General features: G+C 42.0%; 1 protein-coding gene across 9 annotated transcripts in view; it reads left to right on the top strand.

The window, feature by feature from the left end:
• The window catches only part of ZBTB20 (zinc finger and BTB domain containing 20), a 603,210-nt gene that overhangs the window by 367,334 nt on the left and 218,101 nt on the right, over positions 1 to 17,775 (top strand). For all 9 annotated transcript variants that reach the window (XR_013346692.1, XM_077822434.1, XM_077822425.1 and 6 more), the window contains one exon: positions 8,795 to 8,887. The gene's annotated coding sequence lies outside the window, so the exon portion shown is untranslated. The remainder of the gene's footprint in view (positions 1 to 8,794; positions 8,888 to 17,775) is intronic.

Here is a 17,775-nt window from a genome sequence, read left to right as displayed (position 1 = left end):
CTGGGGGTGAGACTTAGCCTCTGGGGAATGGACATTCAGAATGGTGAGTGGTGTCTCCTAGTCCTGAGCAAGAGTAATATGCGTTTGCCAATTATGGAGTAGCAGCCAGAGGAAAATACAAGCAGGTTGAGTTTAAAACTTCAGTGAAACTTTTAGGTGACTGAAGTATGCAGGATCAGGCCTATGTTAGTAGAAGTGTCCAGCATATGGGTTGTTAGAGGAATTGTCTGTACTGTTCTTTCTCAGTTTATGCTTTGTTCTGCCTTGTTAATGTCTCTGAGAAATAACACAGGAGCTTAGAATAACCATCCTTTTGTACCCAGGGAGCTTCATCTCAACATGTAATGGGGCACATCTTCAGCACTGTTTTAAAAACATGACTAAACTTCCTGCCAGTGACAGACATTTATGCTCTGAAAAGTCCCCTGGCCCAGCCCTCAGTGCTACTTGTTGCAGGTGAAGAGTTCGTGGTGTTGTTTCATTTTCTATTCTTGTATTGTTTATTTTCTATCCAGTTCTAAGGACTCCCCCCCCACCTTCATAAAACCAGTACGGAGCGTGAGATCCATGGGGACTGCAAAACAAGTGCAAAGAGGCCTCTTTCCTTCAATCACACAGACTTTCTGTAGTGCTTTAGAGACATGCCTTAGGCTCATATTGGTAACTGAATGGGCTGCAATTTAGCCATGCGCTTCCCATTAACACTAATGAGGGTTTCCTGGCTAATGCCCTGTGCAGAGAATTGGGAATATACCTGTTAGCATTCTGTTAAGGAGTTCTTCCTCTTTTAATTCGGGTACTTCTCTCTTGCTGGGAGGGCAAGTGGGGTTGGTCCTTGGAAGCAGGGGCCCGATAGTGCTGAGAGTATCTTGGGATCTGCCTTGCCACTGTACAAGACCATGCTGGCCGCTTGTTTTCTACCTTTTAAAACTGGGCTTGAAGAGATAGAAACAACAAGCTTACACTTTAGTTTTATTATAATAAATTAATAAGACCATTGGTTTTCCCATGATTGTCAAAATACAAAACTAGCCTATTGCCCCTACTTTAAGATTGGACCACCATTGATTATTATTTGTATTGCAGTGGACACTAGAGGCTTCAGCTGAGATCATGGTCCTGTTGTGGTAGGCACTGTACAAACAGATAGTAAGACTCTGTCCTGAAGAGCTTACAGTCTAAGAAGATAGGACAGACACAGGGTGGGAGGGCAAATAGAGGTGCAGGGAGATGAAGTATGTTCCCCATGGGTACACAGCAGAACCAGGAACAGAACTGAGGCCTCCTGATTCCCAGACCAGTGCCCTAGCCACTAGGCCATACTGCTTTGATGGTCACACACTGTCATATGTGTTTGAACCCTATTGCATGCCTATATTAATTATACAGCCAAACTCTGACTGTGTGGGGTGGAAAACAGTACAGGAAACCTTTCCGTCTGAAGCACTACCAGAATTTTAGTACTTGAAATTCCTGAGCACAAAGTGATAAAGAGAGATTATGGTTGGGTGCATTAGGGGCTCAACTATGACATCATTCGTCTTCAACACCTCTGTGTACTTCCCTAGTGTTCCCGGAGCCATTCTGCTGTCCTGAGCTTCACAGACAAATTGCCTCCAGCAACTATTGTTGATGCGATACCCTTTGCTCTGCACCCCCTGCCCCCGCATATGGTAGTTCCTTGGGGCACAGGCTGTATATCCCTGTACAGTAGATGTGTACAGTGCCAAGAACCTGGCATGCTGTTCAACAATAATAATAGCATGCAGTACTGTACACTGGAGAGTTGAGTAGCATGGGGAAGATCTTATGCCTCAGGCTCTTATATTTTCATTTTCAAATGTAGTAGTATTTTGAAAAGTATTGCTTACAAGTTAAAATTTGCATTTATCAGAGCTGCTCACAAATGGGATTTATAACAAAGCTATCATTAAAGGGAAACAAAGCAGGAGAAGGAACAAAAGATACATTCTTAGCAAAGTTTGAAATGCAGACACTTTCAGCGTTCCTTGCTGCCACAGGAAAGATGTCTTCCTCCTCTCCTACCACTCAGTCCCCCTCCCAGAAAAAAGAGGCAGGCAAATGAGCAAATATAGGTTTCTCCCAGAAGACTAAACTGCTGATGCTCAAACTCCTCCTTATCTCTGGTGGTAGCATTTCCCAGTGCTCCACATCAAAAATAATGTTTTAGTGTTTCCTGCATGATCATTCCCACCCTGACTGAGATTTCTGCTAGTTACAGTTCCAAATCACAGTTACCAGTTAGCTGTGTATTGCTGACGTTATCAAGGGGATGATGAACCATCTCTCTATCTTAGATATTTCTAATGCACTCATCACTATAGTATCTTTATCTAGCTTACCTATGTACAGTATGTTTTGATACCATCAGCATCAGTATGTTTTGATACCATGGTATGTACAAAATTTAAGTGTCACCTGAAATGTGTCTGTAAATTCATCTGTACCCCTTGCTTCAGTCACTGTTACTTAATTTTTCCCCGTCGACATTTGTGCATGAGAAATGAAACCAGGACATTCTTAAGCCTTCATTGTTGGGGAAGACTTGTGCAAAAAGATGGAGTTTGCATCGTGCTCTGAATGTGCTCCGTCTAGTGTACATTCAGATACTTTCTGCAAAGGAATTGCACAGTAAAGAGACTGTTCTCCGGATTGCATTGGCACTCACTACCGAGAGCTTCATCCGGGGATTCGTCAGCCACAGTGCTCCTTTTGGGTGAAATTCGCTTCAGTATTCAATGCCTGCACAATCCGTGGCTCTACTCAAGCCCCACATGAAGGGCTCAGATGGATTGGGCCTTGTGTGTTTTTTCAGTAATGAGATTAATTTCTCCCTTTGAGCTTAGCTGTTTTGGTGAGTTGCAGATGGAGAGGGCAGCCTCTAGGATAGTCAGTCTGTATAACCTATTAAGGACTTTGAAGATTAGAACCAGACTCTCTAGCATATGCAGAATTCTTTAGCATTCATTTCCCTCAGTTCAGTTTTTAAAATCATAATTTTAAAAAGCACTAATGCCAAACCTTGACCCAGTAGACCAGAGGCAGATGGACCATCAAGCAGGGAGCAATGAATAAAATGTAAGAGACAAGGCTCAGCCACATTCTCTCCAACCCTCTCGTCTCTTCTTGGATGTAGTGAGACTAGCTTTGTGCATATTTCAGATCCTGTTTATTAGTTTCCTCTTCTATGAAAGTCTCTCTCTGTCCTATCATCCATTCTGAACCATTGGCTTTCTCACTCCTTTCCTTCAATCTTACTTCAAGCCCCTTGTGATAAATCCGTGGATGGGGGCATTCACCTTCTCTTGTAACTTACTGTTTCTTCTGTCCTGCCTGTGCAGCACAATTTGCTAGGTCCCAGATAATGGTAGAATTAGAGTCCTGAAGCAAAACCCAGATCCACACACTTCAATTGAGACAATAGTGTGCAGGGAGGAAGTTAGTTGATATTCATTCATATTTGAAAAGGAATTTTGATATGACTTTGTTCACTTTCCATGAAGATTGTAGTAAAAACATTTTTCATTCAGGTGCCCAGCTATTCACCAAAAATTAATTTTGAATTAAATGTTTGCAGTTCATTCTCTGTCAGTTAGCGTGTGCTGCTAATTTTAACAATACATTATGCAATTCTCAATTAGCTTTTTGGGGAGGTTGGTTAGTTTTGTAAATCACCTAGTTGGAGACTCAAACCAATACCACATGACTCACCAATGCAGCACAAGTTGCAATTTACAATTTGAACAATCCACAGACTTCCTTCACTGAAGAAAATCCCAAATAATTTAGTATAACAGACAACTTCCCCATCTTTTTGCTGACCATTCTGTGAAGTAGAAACAAAATGTAAAATTTCTCAAGTATTTAATTTACTGCAGATTATTCACTCAGCTCTACCCAGCACCCTGAATATTGAGGAGATTCAGATCTGGTACCAAATTTCTTTGTTGTCCTGTATCTCTGTACCAGGTCAATCCAAAACTATGAATCTGAACAATGCCAAGCTCTAGGGAAATTCAAATATGGTTCTGGATTCAAACTTAGCAGCTCATACCCATCTCTGTGTAGAACAGGATCCTATGCACTCAGCACTTGCTATTCTTTAAAATAAACAAATCGGTGACACGGTGCATGGGACAGCAATGATTAATTTAAAATTATAATGTCAGTTATAGAGATAGGCGAGAGCTTGTATCAGTTCCATGTACTATAGTGGAAATGGGCAGTGGAAGGAATGTCTAAAGGCCTTTCAGGCATGTGGTTGAAAATAAGCCTATTAAACCATAATACTAAGTGGTTTCCCATGAAACCTCTTGACATCAATGGTAGAGGATCAGTAAAGCAGGGTCTTATGCTCTCACAGCCAATGGCATACTTAAGAAAATGATGTCATTATACTCACTGTGCTGGAGAACTGCATAGAACTGCTGTTTTATTGGTGGTGGTTGCCTGCATTCCTAGGGCATCCGGATGTGTGTTTGCCCTCCCTGCAGCTGGTCCCAACCAAAGGCTGTCCTAAATTGGAACCTGAATCATGTAGTTCTGGGCTTACCTGTTACACCCTAATCCATTTCCTTCTGCTGACCTTGGGTATAGTGCTCATCTTCCTCTTATGCCAACAGCAATTACCTGTGTGGATTAGTCAGTGGGGAGCTCTTGTACCTCCTGGGTACATCTATGCTGCAATTAAAAACCCATGAGTGGCCCATGCCTGCTGACTCAGGTTTGCAGGGCTTGGGGTAGGGGGCTGTTAATTGTGGTGTAGACATTTGGGCTCGGTGTAAAGCCCAGGCTCTAGGACCCTGTGAGATGGGAGGGTCCCAAAGTTTGGGCTGCAGCCTGAGCCCGAACATCTACATCACAATTAAACTGCCCCTTATCTTAGCCCCATGACCCCGAGTCAGTATAACTGCAGTGTAGACATACCCTGTACAGCCATCATTCCTGTTCCTTCAATCTCCATCAACCCCTGAACCATTATCTTGAGACACAAGTTGGTGTGTTTTTTCTCCAAGAGCAAGACAACCACAGTCTCCTCTGAGTGCTTCTCTCAAGCAAACAGTAAGACTGAAAATTGGGAGTTTGCCAGAAAACATTAGAAGGAGTAGCAGTGGCAGGATAATGTTGGTATGAGTGGGAAGAGAACTTTGCTTTCCTTTTACTGTCCTTAAAGATTCTCCAAACATCTTGTGTCCATGTGCCATAGCCAGATTAGCATGTCATAGAAGATTAGGGTTGGAAGAGACCTCAGGAGGTCATCTAGTCCAACCCCCTACTCAAAGCAGGACTAATCCCAATTAAATCATCCCAGCCAGGGCTTTGTCAAGCCAAGCCCTAAAAACCTCTAAGGATGGAGATTCCACCACCTCCCTAGGTAACCCATCCACCGCTTCACCTCTCTCCTAGTGAAATATTTTTCCTAATATCCAACCTAGACCTCCCCCACTGCAACTTGAGACCATTGTACCTTGTTCTGTCATCTGCCACCACTGAGAACAGCCGAGCTCCATCCTCTTTGGAACCCCCCGTCAGGTAACGGAAGGCTGCTATTAAATCCCCTCTCACTCTTCTCTTCTGCAGACTAAATAAGCCCAGTTTCCTCAGCCTTTCCTCATAAGTCATGTGTCACAGCCCCCTAATATTTTTTGTTGCCCTCTGCTGGACTCTCTCTAATTTGTCCACATCCTTTCTGTAGTGGGGGGCCCAAAACTGGACGCAGTACTTTAGATGTGCCTTCACCAGTGCCAAATACAGGGGAATAATCACTTCCCTTGATCTGCTGGCAGTGCTCTTACTAATGCAGCCCAATATGCTGTTAGCCCACTTGGCAACAAGGACACACTGTTGACTCGTATCCAGCTTCTGGTCCACTCTAATCCCCAGGTCCTATTCTGCAGAACTGCTGCTTAGCCAGTCGGTCCCCAGCCTGTAGCAGTGCATGGGATTCTTCCTTCCTAAGCGCAGGACTCTGCAGTTGTCCCTGTTGAACATCATCAGATTTCTTTTATCCCAATCCTCCAATTTGTCTAGGTCACTCTGGACCCTATTCCTACCCTCCAGCATACCTACCTCTTCCCCCAGTTTAGTGTCATCCACGAACTTGCTGAGGGTGCAATCCATACCATCATCCAGATAATTAATGAAGATGTTGAACAAAACCGGCACAAGGACCAACCCCTGTGGCACTCCGCTAGATACGGAGCTGTGTACAAAAGTACTCCTTTATATCTTCCATGCACGCCGTGTTTGTTTGCCTCAGATATGTGGGCATGTGGATATGGATATCAGCTCTTGATGCAATCCAAGTATGAGGCATTCAGTACACTGCAGAATCTCCAGTTACTCTTCAGTATATGCAGTGTTAGTACACAGAGCCAAGTACTAAGAAGGGGTCACAATATTAAATTAATAGCATGAATTATTTAGAAACAGTTAAAGGATCTATATTTTCAACAACACTGGGTTTAAGCATAAGTAAGTCAAAAAGCTGCTTTTCCTTTGCAACCTCAGCAACTCATGGGCCGGCCATGTCTTCCCCTCTAACAGTGGAATCATGGGATCCCCCACTTCTGATCTCTCACTTCAAGTGAGTTGGAACACAAAACATGAGGCCACTCTTACTGACCACTCAGCATGTAGTGGATTTTGCTTATGCAGGAGCTGTTGGTATCAAATATGGTGGCTGGATTTTTAAAAGGGCTGGTTAGTTTTATGACAGGAAGGTATTTTTCACCTGTGGATAATACTGTTCAGCTGACAATGTGTTGTCACAATTGGGTTGTATTTTCTCTTCCTCTCACCATTCAGTATTGGCTGCTGTCTGAGAAGAGATACTGTTATTGTTATTACTTGTATTATTGTAATGCCTGAAGGCCCCAACCAAGATCACGGCCGCAGTGTGTTAGGCAGTGTACAAACACTTAGTGAGAGACAGTCCCTGCCCTGGAGAACTTACAGTCTAAATAAACAGGAGGGCAGGCTGGGAAATAGAGGCTCAGAGAGGGTGAAATGACTTGCCCCAGAGCAAGCTGCAGGTCAGTGTCAGATCCAGGAACAGAACCTGCCAGCCAGACCAGTGCCCTATGCACTCTGCCTTCCCTGACTTGGCTCCTCAGTCACTATTAGTGCAGATGCTTTGGTATCACCTAATCATGCAGGGCTATGTTCTGTAGGTACACTAGTGTGTGGAGTGTGATCCTAAAGGATCATATTTTCCATAATTGCCAGTCAAGGAAAGTTTCTCACTGGTCTTTATGATCCCACTTTGTGGACTGAAGAATAAGGACCCGTTATGTTGGCTGGTGGCCATATTTATTTTGTACACTTTACTACTACACTTTGTCACCACAGAGGAGAGACATGCTTCACTTTCAAAGCCTTGATCTGAAAGGCATGGTTTAGCTGACTGTTCTTTCCGAATCATTGCTCAAAAGGGTCTAACTACAGAATTCTGTGATATAAATGGGCATTCAGATCTACCAGAGGAAACATTTTAGGTTAATCTTTTTCTAGTCCTGACTTCTTTTTTGGAGTACGCTGTACTCTGGCGATCATCTCTTACAAAATACCTCTGAAATAAAATATTTTCCCTTGGTTCCAAAAAGCTCATTTTGCAACTTAGCTTTACATTACATGTATCACTCTGTAACAGACACCAGGTCCTCGGAGATTGTTGTAATCAGATAGATGTATGGGGTGAGATTTTCAAAAGTACTCAGCATTAGCCAAATTCTGTTCCCATTAAAGTCAATGGGAGTTTTACCACAGACTTCAATTGGAGCAGAGTAATGCTGAGAGCTTTTAAAAATCTCATCCATGTCATAGAAGAGGTAGATGTCACTAGTGTTTGGTTTATGAAAACAAGACATGCACAAAGAGCGGTGTCCGAGACAGAGAGCAAGCTATAAAATTCAGTTCCTCACTTTTCCAAAAAATGAAGGGGGTTTGGAGCTGGAATTATTATAGTTCAGTCTGTTAAAGTTTGGATCTGAATCCAAATTCTTCCAAAATTTCAAGAGGCTTCTGATTGAAGGGTTTAGTTCGTGGCCTTCAGAACAGGTTAACTTCTTGTACCAGCCTGTTTTCAAATACTGTGCCTATTTTTTTTCTGAGAAAACACACACGTGCGAGCATGCACACGCTTTTGGAGGTGGGGGTATAATGTTTCTGTTTATACTTTGGTTTAGTGACTGCAAAATGTATTCTTGTAATAGTTGTATTCTTTTAACAGGTGTCCCTTTAAGTGTATTGTATATTTCCCAAGATATTGTGTTTTTTAAAAAAGTATCCTATCATATTAAATAAAGTCTGGGTTCTTTTTTTGTTGTTATTCATGCATAAATTGTTTTGAAATTATCCCTCTAATTAGAAAAGGAGGACTTGTGGCACCTTTGAGACTAACCAACTTATTTGAGCATAAGCTTTCGTGAGCTACAGCTCACGAAAGCTCATGCTCAAATAAAATGGTTAGTCTCTAAGGTCCCACAAGTACTCCTTTTCTTTTTGCGAACACAGACTAACACGGCTGTTACTCTGATCCCTCTAATTGTCAGTTTCAGGAAAACCTTTGATTGTCAGACGAGCAACTTTTTTATTTTTGTTTTCTTTCTGGTGCTTTTACCTTTTTATGCTATGTTCTGTAGAAGTGGGAATTATATATTCTGGTTGTTATGTATGCAAAACTCAATTTGTGTATTTTATTGTTTCTTCTTCCCCCACCCCCTTTTCTTTGCATTTTCCCAACATCTGCATTGTGGATTGATGGCAAGAGCAGCAGTGGCTGGCACTTTTCCTCTACGGTGCGAGAGAGAGAGAATTGGCTGGAATTGCTTTCAATATAGCCGGCTTGACATGCAGCATTGAAAAGGTATCATCTCATTTTCTGTCCTGAAACCAGAGGTGAAAACCACAAGGAAATAGTCATCTTGGTGCCAAGCCACCTGTTGATTCACACCAGAAAAGCCATTGGCAATACATTCCTAACAATATCCAGTTGGAACGGTTGAATGCCTGACATCTGTGTACCTACAGTATCTGTCTGTACCTATGCATCAGCTACACAGGCTAATTCAGTAGCCTTTTGCCTGAAAAAACCTGGGTTCAAATTTAGGTTAAGGCAGAAGGGAACAGAGTTTTCTGGTCTCAGTCTAGGCCTTTGACTAGTCTATTGTATGTCTGCTTCACATCATTAATGTACGCAATTTGGCATGATTGTCAGTCATGTCTCAGTAAAAGCCCATTTCTGAAATAGCATGGGGAGTTGTAAGACAAACCTGTTTTGTTGGGAGATCTATGTGGCAAGAACAGGACTGAAGTAGCCAGGGGTGCTGCAGAACAGGATTGATTGAGATGCATTCGCTGAACTGTGTGAATAGCCCAGGACTGAATAGCAGGGGAGACTGCAGGTCAGGACTAAGGTGTGTTGGCAGAGCTGAGTGATGGAATCTTGCATAGTGTCTGCCTGCACAATGCCCAGTTCCAACTCGTGCAATCAGTGCTTCAATTTCTGGTGCACTAGAATTCACCATATCAATTCAAAATTAAATTAAAACAAAATCCTGTCCTCGGACCATCATGCACACCCCCAGTTACCCAGTGTGGTATGTATGTAATGCAGACGACTGCAGTGCATTTAAATTACATTAAAGCGCTGAGCTAAAACTACAAAAACTGATCAAATTCTGAGTTAAGAGATTGCTAACTCAGTCTCTTTTGTGCTTACACCTTTTAGTATATATGTTCCTGTATGTGGGTCCCCCAAAGAGCAATAGCACTAGAAATTATAGGTAACTTGATATATAGAACCAAATTCTGTGCTTGCTTACATGCTGTACAGCTCTGCTGAGGTTTATGGAAGGACATGAGCAAGGGCATAATTTGGTCCATGGTATTTATATTTATCCATATTGCTTTGTGCTTGACAGATGAATAATTCCTGTGGGTCTGAAGCAGGGCCGGCTCCAGGCACTAGCGTTCCAAGCAGGTGCTTGGGTGGCGGCAATTCGGTGGCAGCTTCTCTCCCCTGCCGTCCGCAGTGGCAATTCGGCGGCAACAGGTTTTTTCACTGCTTGGGGTGGCAAAAACGGTAGAGCCGGCCCTGGTCTGAAGCATTGTCCAGTGTTGTGCAGCCATCCCATATGTATCCTTGGTGGGATATCTAATCTGTTGCAAAACAATGGGGCAATGAGCAGTGAAGCTGCACAGTGACTGGGCTATCCTGGGCTCTCCAGACCGAAAAATCAAGTTATGGTTACTGTCCTCTGAAGCCTCCCTAAGGCTGAGGCAAGACACTCAAATGCCTTGAAAGGTGCACCATTCATTTATGAAGTTTGCCATTATAAATATTTTATGACAGAAGGACTTTGTAGCCTGCACTCTAACATGGGCTATCCCCCATACTTCAGATCCAGACTTCACAGATGGGAGGGTAGGATTAGTTGTGGTAGGAGTGATAAGGTCCACTGAAGTTCGGGGATGTCCAGAACTAGGGTTTTTGATGGGCACATTTCTAAAAACTAACCTCTAAATTCTCTAAGCTCCTGGTTGAGTTTTAGCTGTACAACTCTTATTAATGTCAGGGAGTCTTTGAGCTAATCAATCCTCAAACAATTCTTTGACCATTTTTCTCCAAAGCACCTTCGTTTCAAAAACCTGTGCCCTGCTGTTCAGACTAACATTTGGCCTATGGGTTAACTTTTGTGGGTGTGTCAAGTGGCAGCTGCTTGCTGTGTTGACAGAAGTAAAAAATAGTAAGAACATGTTTTGTCACTAAAATAAGCCAGTGTGGTATGGGATACATATGTGGGGCAAACTCAGTCATGTTTTAACTCCCTTGAAGTCTGTGGATAGGCAAAATTCAGTGGTTTTGACTTCAGTGGAATTACACCATTGATTAATTTTTTTAATTGTTGGGTTTTGGGGGGTGGGGGGTGTTCCATGTTGCGTGATGAATACATCATGTGGTTTATTTTTGCTCGTCACTTTGTTCATATCAACCACTTCCACAAAATTAACGCCTAGTGTATTAATGAATTGCATTTCTGAAATTCTTCCATTCAGTTTATAATGTAATCCACTTGAAAGACTGTGCTGCTTGCAAAATTTGAAATTTCAAAATTGCTGTGTACCTTCCTGACAACCAATATAATTTATGTCATGTTGATGAGCCTGAGATATTTCTCAATGTTAGCCTCACGGGAACAAGACAAGGAAGAGGAACTTTTGACTGATCTTGTGGATGTGGCTGTATCTAAAACCTCTTATTTGCTGGAGTTCTTAGAAGTTTTTGATTTGTTTTTCCTCTGTCTCTGACCTAATTAATTTTATGGGATGTCCCCATGGACATAATTTATATGACAAATGAATTATATTAGCAATTGCTGTCGTGGTATGAAGCCCCTCATTTATGGTAAATTTAATGTGTTCTTCTGTTCTTTTCCTTTATAAACTGTGATCTATCAGCAATCATCTGTTTTCTTTATTTTTCAGATGATTTTGATTGCATAATGTCTTTATTGCCAATATAAAAATATGTAAATTTATAAATGCAAAGAGCAAAATATTACTGTAATTCAGAATTGGCTGGCACAAAAAGCCTCTGAAATTGCACCAGCTCTACATTTTTGGTGGTTTTCTTTTGGCTGATCCAGTTGAAATACATTTTTGTAGAAAAAGAATCAAATCGTATCTCCGTTCTCCACCTACTTGACAGTTTTCAGCTTGGTGCAATATGAAAGGATGATTATTAACCCCCCAGAAGAGAGTTTATTAAGGGAAATGCTGACATAACCTTAACTAAGCCAGTGCCAACATGAGCTGCAATCATTTCATTTGCCCCATTCAAAACTGTCCCACTTACAGGGCTCGTATTAGTGGTATTGTTTAACTCTTTCAAGCCAGTGAATGTTCACAGCCTTTTTCCAGCAGCAGTTGTGTGGTAATGTGTTTTGAGCCAAATTCTCCTCTTATACCTGTGCAATTTCACTGACTTTAATGAGGTTACATGGATGAAACTGTGAATCACATTTTAACATTTCTCCCTAAGCCCCACTCCAACTTCTGAAGGATTAAAGGGACACCGGGTCTGCTTCTGTTCCTATTGAAGTCAATTGGAGTTTTGCCTTTGATATCAATGGGATCAGAATTGGAGCAAATGTTGTGCAGTGTAGGGCCAAAATACATGTTTTGTGTGGGAGTTTTTTCAAGGGTAAAAGGGTTTACAAAACACATAGAAATATAAATGTTTTCATGATTTTCTAAAAATACAATGAAAACAGTTTGTCTTTGGATTTAAACATTCCCCTGTAGCGCTGCCATTTGGTGCTTGTGCGTGAGGGCTGGAAAGAGAAACTGGCTAGTCTAGTTCCTCTTTCCAAGGTGAGTGAAGGGCAGAAAATAAACAGCTTAAATGAGGGGGAAAGTAAATTAGGTCTGTAGCACTCCTTGACTTTGAAGTATCTACAGTCATATACGTAACACAGGTAAGGAAATTTAATTCCTAAATGAAAGGAAAGCTAATGGTAAAAGTGTTGAACAGAACTTAAAATGCAAAGGTATGTTGGAAGATAACAGCAAAGCCAATCCTGGTTCTGATTCAGGAAATCACCTGCGAACATGCTTAATGTTAAACACATGCATAAGTAATGTGCCTTATTGGGGCCTCTATGATGTTCCATATCATGGAGCTGTGCAGAGCTCAGCAAGCAGGCCTGATTCAGTGACCACGGGCTGTAATATACATCCTCAGAAGGAATCCTGGAAAATGCCTTGGCAGTCATATACTAGTTAGATGGTTTGCAAAACATGCCATTGGGACCTTGTGCATGGAACGTAACTGAAAGGACAGGATGATGTCTAGTAGTTTTCAGTTCTATGTGTGCATGTGTGGTTAATTTTTTATCAATTTTCCTAAAGAAATAGACAATGAAAAGTTCAGACAGTTTTGTTTCTTTTTTTCGCATTCTCTATTGTTTATAGAGACCCCTAAGAAACCTCAAAATAAAATGACATTCACTAGCAGGTTTGTAGCCTGTAAGAGGGTGCTCGAAAGGCTGGGCTGCCTAGTAATTGGTGCACCTGACATCTGGCAGCTTGCTTCCCTGGCAGAAGTGCCTCACTCCTTAAAGAGGAATAGTAGGGGGATCCAGGCCCTCTTTCTTCTCCACGTCCCAGCCCAGGGCCCTGTGTGAAGCAACACTGGCAGGATCCTCCCAGCAGAGAATCTAAGTCCGCTGCCCTGGGCTGCTTCCTGCCTCTGTTTCTTCAGTTTGGGGCATGGCCTCTGTAGTCCAAAAAGTCTGCAGTGGCCCGACTCGAGTGACACCGCCTGGTGGACTCTTTGTGGCATCCGGCCCCAGTCTGACATCCCTCTTGGTGGGAGCAGATGTAATATTGCAGGGTCTTAACTCCATAATGTCTCTGTGGTTTAGTCACACAGTGCACTCACTGCTGGGTGTTCCTTGGTCTCCTCAGCAGTCTCCCTCAATCAGGGACTTGGTGCTTCTCCCTGGTGGCTGGCCCGGCTGTCAGCCTCCTAGTGATGCTCCCCTCATGTAGAGGGGCAGAGGTGTCTCCTGCCTCTTCACCAGTCAACCCTGAAATGAGCCAGGTTCTCCCGTTTTCTTCCCCCTCCAGGCCTGGCACTGGCTGCAGGTATAGCGGGGCAGGGCTAGCTGGGCCCATGGACTCTCTTTAACCTTTTTTGTGCTGTTGTGAGGTTTCTCAGCCTCACTGCATGGCCCTTTTAAATGTGGTGAAGACTGATTGCTCCCTGATCTCACTTTTTCTAATGGTGCTTAACAGTCACATGATGACTAGATGACCTCCTGAGGTCTCTTCCAACCCTAATCTTCTATGATTCTATGACATTTTTAAAAAAACCTTCCTTATTAAGACTTTCTTTCTTTTTCTACTGTTGATTCAGAAGACAAGATAACAGTATTTTTTTTAGGCCCTACACAAATATGTGTTTCTCTTTTGAGGTGGTGGATTATTTTATTTTTCCAAAAGTGAATTTCAGAACCTTTTGCTCTCCACTTGCCCAACCACCACCACCACCACCATCCTAAGTTAAATTTTAAAATTGGTGAAAGGTTCTAATGTTCTTGGCAGAACTTTAAAGCAGTTTCTGAGTTATCACAATTTCTCTTTTCCTTCTTTGGTAGAGTCCATAGTTCAAGATATTCTGTGGACTGCAGCTACTGCCTGCTAGCATTTGAAGGCCTGTGGAAAGGCAGAGGACATGCCAGCAGCTGTCAAGCTTGACCTAACATCTATATTGTTTCTCAGTTCACTAAGGGGGATGAATGGAGCTGATTGTTGAGCTTTGCACTATAAGAAAGTGGTCATGATTTCGAGGAACAGCTGCCCATCTGTCTCTGGAGTCATTTCTGAGTGCAGTTTTTACTTCCTTTGGGATGGTGTTGAAGAGGCGCTTTAGAGATTTTAAAAGAAAAAAAAAAGTCATTGGGACAAAATCATCTATTGGGTAAAATCCATTGACTGCAATGAAGTTACACCGGGGATGATTGTGGCCCAGAAATTCCATGGTGTAGAATTGTGCACGGGACAGGCTCTGACTGTGATGGCCTTATGTAGACAGTGCTGTTGTTTCCTGAAATCTCTTGACTGGGTATGGTCCCGGAATTTGGAAATGCAGTATGTATTCTACTTGTCGCATGATAGCATTTCCTCCTGAGTAGGATTGCTTCTGAACACCTATCCTGAGATTGCCAGCATTGTCCCAGTTTGTCAGGGTGACCTCAGAGCCTATAAGCACAGTTAGAGATTACTTTGGGGAGTCCTGAAACATAATTAGAGTGTTGATGTTTGTGACGCCTTGGAGTGATGTTTGAAGCATAGCTTTTTCTGTCTGCCAGGCCAGTAAATAATATCCAGTGTTTCCATTCGTGTAAAACATAAAAGATAAGCAAAATACACAGAGAAATGTTTTTACTTCAACTACATGGTTCAAAAATCTTTGGGCTAAATTTTAAATATGACATGGTGATGTCTATGCACCGAGAACTGTCAAATTGCATGTCAAATTGGGCAGGTAATTTTACTAGTACACTTATTATCACTTCAGTAGGCGGCACTTAAGAGCATAAACTTTATGGCAGGCTAAATGAGAGAGCAAAGATAACTTGGCAATCGTGGATCATGGTCATCTGGTGAAGCAGGTAAGTATGTACTAAAGATAGTTAGAGAGGGGAGTGCAAGATAGTGGGTAGCAAAGGGCCAAGAAGCCAAGACTTTGGGGTTCAAATCTTGGCTCTGGAAGGGTGGGAATATAGCCTAGTGGTGAGAGCAGGGGATTGGAAGTCAGCACTGGAGCTGTGTAAATCTCAGCATTTTTACACTAGAGGGAATTGTGCAAAACATTCTTGGCTTTTATTCACACCTCCTGGGGTTTGCTGTGAGTTTCAGGTTCAGACAAAACTAAAAAAAGTTGAACTCAACTGAAACCACCAAAGTTGTTTCCTCCCCCCACTCCAGGTTGAAGCCACTGAATTTCACATAGTCTTTATGCAAATCTATAACTTTTTGCTATATTCATTTGACACTGGACCCAGATTTGCTCATAAGGTTTGTGATCCTCTGTAAACCTGATCTAAGAAATATTCCCGTTGATAATGAAATCCCAAACCAGGGAAGTTTCACCAGCCTTTGAGTTTTGAAACAAAAAATTGGTCCAGTTCTACTTAGGACTAGCCATGGTTCTGATCCAAACCCCATCTCAACCCCCAAACTTTGGGAAAGCGCAGATCAACACTGCTCAGCTTGGCCTATCAACTCAGTGACCCCAAATGCTGGGAAGGTCAGATTCAGCTCCAGCTTTCTGCTGCTCTGGCCGATTTGGACTTGGAACTCTCCTCACCCCATAACTTCTGTTCTCTGTTCTGACACACCAACTCTTAGTATGTTCTTGACCTTTGGCCTGGTGCACCTCAGTTTCTCCATCTGGCAAAGGAGGATAATGCTTACAAGTAGCTCATCATGTAATGGTGGGGCTTAATTAATGAATGTTTGCATAGAGCCTTGAGATCGTTGGATGAAATTGTATAAGGGCATAGAATTATTACTGCTATTGTTATTAACTATGTGCTTAAACCTAGACAATGTATTTGCACATGTAAGTAATTATGATGCACTTCAAGGCATTCTGTTTGTAATGCTTTGCTCTCCATTTCCTGCAAATCAAATTACTGAGGGATAGATTTGATTTCCACATCATTTTGAAAATATTTTCTTTTTCTTTTTTTAATTTCCTTTGTATTAATTTTTGTCAAAGTTCAAAACACAACCAACTGTGACTAAATGCATAAAACCAAACAACCCCCCCCCAAGTATAATAAAATTAAAGACAGCATAAGATGATATGCATTCAAACAATGTAAATCATACCTAACAAACATGGTTGTAATAATATATCTTATCCATGTCTGATCCACTAATAACAAATACTTATTCAGAGTACAAATAACTTATTCTTTTTCTTAGAGAGGGAGGGAGAAACAGACCCCCACATTCAAATTATATCTTGCAGTCTAAATAAATATGAAAAAGTTGCCAAATCTTACAATGAAAATAGGAGATTGTTGGGATTTTTATATCTTTTAGCAATAAGAAGACTGAAGAAAGAAGGGCAGCTTTTACTGCTAATACGGGGCCCGATCCCATAGCCTTTCTGTGAGTAGGCCTGCTGCCTTCAGTCAGATTGCTCATGTGTTAGACCTGAAGGCACAGGCTGAGGTTATTTTTAATGCTTTTTTTCATAACACAAAGTATTTCAGAGGTGTAGGTTTGACAAGCAAATTATAATTAATATCCGTGGCCAGTTTAAAAAGATTGCTTCTAAAGGAAAAATTGTTACTAGAAGATAATTAATATTTTCATCGCAGCATCAAGTAAAAATAGGTTTTTGTCTTCTTCTCATTTCCTTTCTGATTACAGAGGCAATTATTGTTTGTGTAAAGGAATAAGATCATCATCCCTGTCCCTCACTCTGGCTACATCACCTTTATTTTTTCATTCCCCCTCTGCCTCCCTCTGTTTCAGTTCAATTCATTTCCATTCCAGGGGGATTCATTGGCATGACAAGCTATACAGGTACTGCTAAAGTAAAAGAAAAAGTCAGTCAGCCACCCACCCCCAAGAGGATAGTTATGACCCAGGGTAACACACTGTGCTTGGGGTTTGATTCCTTGTGTCCCTTTACATTAGTGCTCATTCCTGATCTGGGAGCATAATGCCACCTTTGCCATCTCTCTCCTGTCTCCCAGGCTTGGGCACTGTTTTGCCTCATTGCTTTCTGATGAGAACTTATCTTTTATGATTCCTGATAATTGGAGGAAATATCTTTCTCACGCTTCCTCCCATTAAGGACTTTGTAGTAGAAAGTCTCCCTTTGTGTCCATCTTTCCTTTGTCTCAGTAGCTGAATAGTCTCTTCTCTCTGATTTCAGACTGTGGTTTGTACCTATAAGTTTTCACCTCTAGATTATGGTCACTGATTTGGTAAGCGTCTGCTCTAGTTTTGCATATTTCATTATGGTGAAGAATCAGCTATTGTGATAGCCTGCAAGGTAAGCTGAGAGCTGCCTAACTAGGCTCTAGTCTGCTATCATTTGATCCCTAATCCTTTTAGGATTCCTTGACAAGGGGGTGGGGCTAACTCAGGGAGAGCAGGGTTTAAAAAGTCAGCGCCTAAGTGACCAGACAAGCTAACAAACAGGAGCAGCAAACAAGAGTTTTG

Source organism: Eretmochelys imbricata, chromosome 1 (assembly GCF_965152235.1).
Source record: "Eretmochelys imbricata isolate rEreImb1 chromosome 1, rEreImb1.hap1, whole genome shotgun sequence".
NCBI lineage: Eukaryota > Metazoa > Chordata > Testudines > Cheloniidae > Eretmochelys > Eretmochelys imbricata.
This window is presented reverse-complemented; position numbering and strand designations above follow the sequence as displayed.